The sequence below is a fragment of the Triticum aestivum genome, chromosome 3D, assembly GCF_018294505.1.
Source record: "Triticum aestivum cultivar Chinese Spring chromosome 3D, IWGSC CS RefSeq v2.1, whole genome shotgun sequence".
Classification (NCBI taxonomy): domain Eukaryota; kingdom Viridiplantae; phylum Streptophyta; class Magnoliopsida; order Poales; family Poaceae; genus Triticum; species Triticum aestivum.
This window is the reverse complement of record NC_057802.1, coordinates 122,494,571-122,503,742: the sequence shown is the minus strand read 5'-3', so window position 1 is coordinate 122,503,742 and position 9,172 is coordinate 122,494,571. Positions and strand designations below refer to the sequence as shown.

Genomic DNA, 9,172 nt, shown 5'->3' with positions numbered 1-9,172 from the left:
TATGCTCCATGTTTCTCAAAACGCTTTTGGAGACCCGGTTCTAGGCTGTAAAGCATGCCGCACTGAACGAGGGAGTAATCATCAGCACGTGATTGCCAAGCGTTCATAACGTCTTGGTTCTCTGGGATTGGTGCTTCACCTAGCGGTGCTTCTAAGACATAATCTTTCTTGGCTACTATGAGGATGATCCTCAGGTTCCGGACCCAGTCCGTATAGTTGCTGCCATCATCTTTCAGCTTGGTTTTCTCTAGGAACACGTTGAAATTGAGGACAACGTTGGCCATTTGATCTACAATACACAGTGTAAAGATTTTAGACTAAGTTCATGATAATTAAGTTCATCTAATCAAATTATTTAATGAACTCCCACTCAGATAGACATCCCTCTAGTCATCTAAGTGAAACATGATCCGAATTCAACTAGGCCATGTCCGATCATCACGTGAGACGGACTAGTCAAGATCGGTGAACATCTCCATGTTGATCGTATCTTCTATACGACTCATGCTCGACCTTTCGGTCCTCCATGTTCCGAGGCCATGTCTGTACATGCTAGGCTCGTCAAGTCGACCTAAGTGTATTGCGTGTGTTCCGAGGCCATGTCTGTACATGCTAGGCTCGTCAACACCCGTTGTATTCGAACGTTAGAATCTATCACACCCGATCATCACGTGGTGCTTCGAAACAACGAACCTTCGCAACGGTGTACAGTTAGGGTGAACACTTTCTTGAAATTATTATAAGGGATCATCTTACTTACTACCGTCGTTCTAAGCAAATAAGATGCAAAAACATGATAAACATCACATGCAATCAAATAGTGACATGATATGGCCAATATCATCATGCTCCTTTGATCTCCATCTTCGGGGCACCATGATCATCTTCGTCACCGGCATGACACCATGATCTCCATCATTGTGTCTTCATGAAGTCGTCACGCCAACGATTACTTCTACTTGTATGGCTAACGCGTTTAGCAACAAAGTAAAGTAAATTACATGGCGTTATTCAATGACACGCAGGTCATGCAAAATAATAAAGACAACTCCTATGGCCCCTGCCGGTTGTCATACTCATCGACATGCAAGTCGTGATTCCTATTACAAGAATATGATCAATCTCATACATCACATATATCATTCATCACATCTTCTGGCCATATCACATCACATAGCACTTGCTGCAAAAACAAGTTAGACGTCCTCTAATTGTTGTTGCAAGTTTTTACGTGGTTTGTAGGTTTCTAGCAAGAACGTTTTCTTACCTACGTATGACCACAACGTGATTTGCCAATTTCTATTTACCCTTCATAAGGACCCTTTTCATCGAATCCGTTCCGACTAAAGTAGGAGAGACAGACACCCGCTAGCCACCTTATGCAACTAGTGCATGTCAGTCGGTGGAACCTGTCTCACGTAAGCGTACGTGTAAGGTCGGTCCGGGCCGCTTCATCCTACAATGCCGCCGAAACAAGAAACGACTAGTAGCGGCAAGAAGAATTGGCAAACTCAATGCCCACAACTGCTTTGTGTTCTACTCGTGCATAGTAACTACGCATAGGCCTGGCTCATGATGCCACTGTTGGGAATCGTAGCATAATTTTAAAATTTTCCTACGCTCACCAAGATGCATCTATGGAGTCTACTAGCAACGAGGGGAAGGGAGTGCATCTACATACCCTTGTAGATTGCGAGCGGAAGCGTTCCAATGAACGTGGATGACGGAGTCGTACTCGCCGTGATCCAAATCACCGATGACCGAGTGCCGAACGTACGGCACCTCCGCGTTCAACACACGTACGGTGCAGCGACGTCTCCTCCTTCTTGATCCAGCAAGGGGGAAGGAGAGGTTGATGGAGATCCAACAGCACGACGGCGTGGTGGTGGATGTAGCGGGTCTCCGGCAGGGCTTCGCCGAGCTTCTGCGAGAGAGAGAGAGGTGTTGCAGGGGAGGAGGGAGGCGCCCAAGGCTGTAGTGTGCTGCCCTTCTTCCCCCCCTTTATATAGGCCCCCTGGAGGGGGCGCCAGCCCCAAGAGATGAGATCTCAAGGGGGGCGGCGGCCACAAGGGGGGAAGGGGTTGCCTTGCCCCCCAAGGCAAGGGGGAACTCCCCCCCTAGGGTTCCCAACCCTAGGCGCATGGGGGGAGGCCCAAGGGGGGCGCCCCAGCCCACTAAGGGCTGGTTCCCTTCCACTTTCAGCCCACGGGGCCCTCCGGGATAGGTGGCCCCACCCGGTGGACCCCCGGGACCCTTCCGGTGGTCCCGGTACAATACCGGTAACCCCCGAAACTTTCCCGGTGGCCGAAACTGGACTTCCTATATATAATTCTTCACCTCCGGACCATTCCGGAACCTCTCGTGACGTCCGGGATCTCATCCGGGACTCCGAACAACTTTCGGGTTTCCACATACATATATCTCTACAACCCTAGCGTCACCGAACCTTAAGTGTGTAGACCCTACGGGTTCGGGAGACATGCAGACATGACCGAGACGCCTCTCCGGTCAATAACCAACAGCGGGATCTGGATACCCATGTTGGCTCCCACATGTTCCACGATGATCTCATCGGATGAACCACGGTGTCGAGGATTCAATCAATCCCGTATTCAATTCCCTTTGTCAATCGGTATGTTACTTGCCCGAGATTCGATCGTCGGTATCCCAATACCTTGTTCAATCTCGTTACCGGCAAGTCTCTTTACTCGTACCGCAATGCATGATCCCGTGACTAACGCCTTAGTCACATTGAGCTCATTATGATGATGCATTACCGAGTGGGCCCAGAGATACCTCTCCGTCACACGGAGTGACAAATCCCAGTCTCGATCCGTGCCAACCCAACAGACACTTTCGGAGATACCCGTAGTGCACCTTTATAGTCACCCAGTTACGTTGTGACGTTTGGCACACCCAAAGCACTCCTACGGTATCCGGGAGTTGCACGATCTCATGGTCTAAGGAAAAGATACTTGACATTGGAAAAGCTCTAGCAAACGAAACTACACGATCTTTTATGCTATGCTTAGGATTGGGTCTTGTCCATCACATCATTCTCCTAATGATGTGATCCCGTTATCAATGACATCCAATGTCCATAGTCAGGAAATCATGACTATCTGTTGATCAACGAGCTAGTCAACTAGAGGCTTACTAGGGACACTTTGTGGTCTATGTATTCACACATGTATTACGATTTCTGGACAATACAATTATAGCATGAACAATAGACAATTACCATGAACAAAGAAATATAATAATAACCATTTATTATTGCCTCTAGGACATATTTCCAACAGTGAGGTCTCACAACTAGGAGCAAATATGATAAGGCATGATAAGCCTATCTACATGGAATTTTTGTTTATGTGAAGGACAGTGCCAAAGAATTATTTTTTGAAATGAATTCTAGTGCAAGAGTGAGTCTCTACACTAAACGAAGAGAAAATAGGAAGGAGAGAACGCGAAAAGAACGACTAACCTAATATACGTGATTAATAATGATGTCTCTTGATGACATATCACTATCGTCTTCATGGCCACACCTTGTCAGACTATATTATTAGTCATGCTCTATGATGGTGTGTATCCGCTGGTAAGGGGTGGATTTTGATTTTAATAATATATTGCAGCTCGATGTAATTGGGATGTTTGTTTTCGAGAAGCACAACTGGAGAAATTTAATATGGACGAGTTTGTAGCGAAATGACAATCGACACATACAGATTGTCTAGTTACTTCTCATCAGTTTTCATAACACTGCTGCACTTCTTTCCGATAAAACATTATTGCAAAAATGTGATAGGCCATGTTTAAAAGCAAAAAAGAAAGAATGCTCATTTCCTTTTGGTTTCAAAGAAATTTTGGTTCTAAATACTCCAAGGAGTTTTGATCCAATTAATCTACTCAAAAAATGTTGGAGTGTTACAAACTATGGTATTAGACGGCGGGATCCCCCCTGGCTAGGCCCACGGTGAGGATAAGGCTCAGCGGGTCCTCATAGTCGAGCTAGACCATACCATGGCATTCATCTAGCTGAACCGGTTGTGGGGCATTGAAGATAGACGTTACCAACGACACAATAAACCTTAGTTACACCACGACGCCATCAAGATCCTAGTAGTGGCCGAATTTAACTACATCATTCTCTGTCGGATCGCACGGGATTCAATCGGTGATGGTCTTCGGTGGATCAATTCGTACCTAGTCATCATTTTTGTGTTTACAGGTTTGATCCTTCCGATCTAGAACTCTCTCTATCGGTGATGATTCTTACTCTGTTGCGCTGGTCCTGGTCTAAGCACCGGTTTTGCCTGGTCCGAGAGGAAGGGACAATGAAGGCGACACGCCTTCATCTCGCTTTAGCGCTTGTAGTCATTGTTAGATGATTGATGAACATGCTTGTCATTTTTGTTACCTCTGATGTTCTCTGTATTGTTGTGATTGCTTACGAACAGATTGGAAGGTCGTATCAGAAGATGACTTTTTTTCTTCTGGGAAAAAATATGGCTTATTTTTAGTGGAGCAATATGACTTATCCGTTTTTTTGAGGGAAATCCGTTTTTATATAATATAGTGTATTTTTAGAACAATATGACTTATCCGGAAATTCCTATTTGACGCACGTTGCGTCAAACAGTCGAGCAAACGCACAGAGGAGGCGATCGAGCGAGCGATTGGGCCGGCCCATTGGTAGTACGTAGAAACTTTCGGTTTTGCCAATCTTCTAGAGGGTTCCCAGTGCTTTTTGTCGGTTTTAGGAACTTTCCAGAAGGTTCTTGGCCCAATTTTCCTTTTTCCCTATTCTTTTTGTCTCTGTTTTTTCTGTTACTGTTTCTTTTCTTTTTTCTTTTCCTTTTTCGTTTCTATTTCTTTCCTTTTCCTCTTTCTTTGTTTGCTTTCCTTTTTTCTGTTGCTTTCGTTTCAATTTTTAAAATTTTTGTTCTGAATTTCAAATAATGTTATCGTGTTCAAAATTGTGTTCACATTTTTTTAAATGTTCGTGTTTCATAAAATGTTCAGGAACTGCAAAAAATGTTCTTGCTTTCAAAATGTGTTTATAATTTAATAAAATGCTTGTGTCTCAAAAAATGTTCTCATTTTCAAAATTTGTTCAGGATCTTACAAAATGTTCATAGATTCCATAACATATTATTATTTCCTAAATTTTTTCATGATTTCATAAAATAATTTGTGTTTCCATATTTGTTCGTGATTTCATAATATGTTCAGAGATTTCAAAAAATGTTCTCGTCTTCAAAATATGTTCACAATTTTCATTAAATGTTTTGTGTTTCAAAAAATGTCCAGGAATTTCAAAAAAGTTCTCGTTTTCAAATTTTTGTTCACAACGAAAAATGTTCATGTTTCAAAAACTGTTTATGAATTTCAAAAAATGTTCGTATTTTCAACATTTGTTCAGGATTTTAGAAAATGCTCAGATATTTTATTAAATATTATTATTTTCTAAATTTGTTCATGATTTGATAAAAGAATTTGTCTTCCATATTTGTTCATGATTTTCATAATATGTTCGTGTTTCAAAAAATATTCAGGGATTTTCAAAAAATGTTCTCCTCTTCAAAATATGTTCACAATTTTCATTAAATGTTTTATGTTTCAAAAAATGTTTAGGAATTTCAAAAAAAGTTCTCGTTTTCAAATTTTTGTTCACAACTTAAGGAAAATGTCCGTGTTTCAAAAACTGTTTAGGAATTTTAAAAAATGTTTGCGTTTTCAACATTTTGTTCCAAATTTTAAAAAATGTCCCCATGTTCCTAAATTTGTGTTCAAAAATTTTCAAACTGTGTGCAGATGTAAAACATTTTTTTTCTTTTACAAGCAATGTTCAGAAACTTTCAAAATCTGGTGAAATTCTAAATTTTGATCCTGCAATCCAAAAACTAATTTAAGATTTCAATTTTTGTTACCATTTTTTAAAATGGTTCAAAAAATTTGAACAATCTATACGCTACAGTAAGTAGGACGCTAGAGTGAATATCACGTTATAGTTAAAAACCGTTCATGCTATTACCTGTCACCACCTGTAATAAGGTATACTGGCTAGCAGTACGTGTTTGTTTCTGCGACATCGCGAGTTCGAATCTAGGGAGCGCTATTATTTTTTGCGATTTTCTGTGCTGTATTTGGGCTGGCCCAGTCGGGGACGCTCCTGTGCGTCAGGCCGACTGTTTGCCGCAGTTTGTCTAAAAAAAAAAGACTGTTTGCCGCAGTTAGCGTGGTATCGGACCTCCCGACTTATCCGGCGGCAGTAACTATTTGACACCACGTCTTGCTGATGTCTTCGGCCCAAAGCCCAACTAGACGAGAAGTTGATCCGTCCTAAACTTCCCTATACTTCCCGTTTCGTTGGCCCAGAAAGCGCAAAGCCTCTCTTCCCCTCACCCCCCACAGGATCCCTCCCGGACAGAAACGCAGCAAGGCCGACTACCTTCCACGGTTCCACCGCCGCTTCGACACTAGGGTTCAGCCGTTACATCGTCGGCGGGGCCTGGCCCGCCGCCGCCGGAGATGGGCGTCGTGGAGGTTGCGAAGAAGGTCGACGCCCTCAAGGCCGAGCTCGCCGCCAAGTCATCCCGCATCGCCGACCTGGAGGCTAGGGTCTCGCTCCTCGAAGCCGAGAACGCGCGCTTGAGGAAGGCCATGTCTGAGGCAGAAAGGGTCCAACCTTTGGTCGATTGGAGGAGGGTCTCGGCGGAAACAAGCAAAAGTCAGCGGACATCGCGGGCGGGCATGTGATGAATGATGTCATAGAGGTCAGCGACGGCGAGGAAGAGGGGATGGCCGTGGATGTCAACAACGGGGAGAGCGGGGAGGAGGGCGTTCCTCCGGTCCCGACTCCTAGCAAGTGTGCGGTGCGGGTGGTGACCGGCAAGAGGGGTGTTGCAGACGAGATTAAGGACTCCGATGGAGGTGGTGGACGGGACCATGGGAGCGTTTGCTGTGATGGCAATGTGATTCTGGACGACGATGATGTTTTGATCACGCCGCGAGGCAAGAAGCACGCAGCGGCACGGGTAATCAGCGACAGTGAGAGCGAGGATGAAGATGAGAAGGTGGGTGTTAGAAGCAGCAGGAAGCGTGCGTTGCGTGGAGTCAGTGACAGTGAGAGTGAAGATGGCAGTGAGGGTGTTCCTGTGGTGAATCAAAAACCTGTTTCACCTCTAGTTACGACAGGGGTTGAGAGTGAGGATGACGATGGTGAATTATGTCAGATGGAGGGGCGTTCTACTCCGGCAACAAGGCGCTTCGCTCGGTTAACTAAAGGTCAATCAAAGAGAATGCGACCTACACGTCGGGAACTTGAGTTTATTGAACCCAAGAATCATGAAGAGAGCGAGGATGATTCAGAAGAGGATGATAATTTGGAAAATTTTATAGTAGATGATTCAGATTGTTCAGAAAACTCTGCTGATTCTGTTGAAGAATCCTCTGCTGGACCAGAAGAGTCTGACAACGAGGAAACTTATAAAGAGCTTATGGATAGGATACGCGGCAAAAGGAATGCCAAGAATAAGGATTGGAAGATTGAGCTAGAGATGCTATCAGCATTTGATGAATACCCTGAACTTCGCCTGAAAGCTGTTTGTGCCCTCTATCGAAAGCAGACCCAGGAAGAACAGGCAGGAAAATTTACTATCATGCACAACAAAAAAGGATACCAGATAGACGCCCGAAGGTAATACCTACTACTAAGGGTAATTAATTTGTGTATATGCGTTGTGAGTACCCCTTTTCCTTGCACTTTAATCGACAGTTCTGCACACAGTTGTATCACCATTTATGTACTACAGTCTACATTTGCTATTTTGTCCTGACATCATTGGGACTGTTCATTGTCTGCATAGCATTTTGTTTGTATCATTGGGTTCATTTCTACACAGTTGTATGACAGCTTGGCCTTGTCCTCAACAAGAACTTTAATCTAGACATTCTTGTATAGTAAATATTTTGTCTTTACTCTTTAAGGGAAGAAGAGATTTTCTATCATTGGGTTGACAGATACTGCATTGACTTGACCATGTGTTGTACTGATCTTGATGTTCAGTTCTATTTGTAAAGTACCTCTCTTTTCCATGTATAATGCAGGGCTTCTCAGACTAATAGGTGTAGTTTTATTTGCAAAATACCTCTCTTTCCTGTGTAGAAATCTAGGCCACATGGGTGTAGGTTTAACTGTCAACATGTCAAGCTCAGTTTTTAGGTACCGTTCATTCTGATGCTCAAGTTTAGCTTTTGTTCTATTTGGTTATGCCGTTATGGCATCATAAACACATACACAATTTTGTTTGCCACGTATGAATAAGTAACACACACCACTAGCATAGGTAATATTTTCTTTTGCTTTCATTTTTCAGCATATTACTTCAGTCATTGAGGAAGAGATCAAGAACTAGCATTGAAGTCGGGGTTTCTGTTTGTCTTACCCTGCAAGTTGTTTTCTGTGTTTAGGGGTTCCCACATAGCGCAGTTTCTTCTGGATGGTGATGCTGCTGGGCCGCTTAAGAAGACTGCACAAGACTTGGAAAATTACGACCGGTATGCTCTTGAGTTCTGTCACAAGATGGCTTTACGTTACTCGAAGCAGTTCTTTGCAATATATCAGAATAAGGAGGACCCCTACTTTCCATGACTCTGGTGTCAGTTATCACTTACTTCATATGTTGACCTTTCTGTGACCCTTGTACCTCCCCAATCAGTCAGTCAGAGTCTTTTGTATATATGGGTTTAGTTTTGTGTCTTAAGTAATCTGTAGTTAGGGCATGCTAAAGTTAGTTTATCACTAGGATGCACGCTGTTAAGTGAAGCACGTGTCTGACAGGGTCTATGTTGTTTAGCTGAACTGCTTGTGCTCCCTGTAATATCCCTGCATAGTAAATCTATCTCTATCCTTGAGATGTTACCCAAGGAGTTGTTCTGTATTGTTCAATTGCTTTGTTCATGGAGTCAGAATGTCACTATTTCTCTCCTGCGCGTGCGCTTCAATAATGAATGGAAGGTTGGCACGAAGTGGAAATTGTGCAGCTTCAACATACACTTTGAATTTCCGGACCACATTCTTCATGCCTCTTCCGCAGCAGTTCTTCTCAAAGAGATTTGTTCATTTGTATCACCTGAAGCCACAAGAGCTTGACGATCGGGTTGAAGC

At 43.4% G+C, this 9,172-nt stretch overlaps 1 pseudogene; it reads left to right on the top strand.

Moving 5' to 3' along the window:
- Window positions 1-6,397: 6,397 nt before the first annotated feature.
- LOC123077802 (uncharacterized) lies at window positions 6,398-8,926 on the top strand (annotated as a pseudogene).
- The last annotated feature ends 246 nt before the right edge of the window (window positions 8,927-9,172 follow it).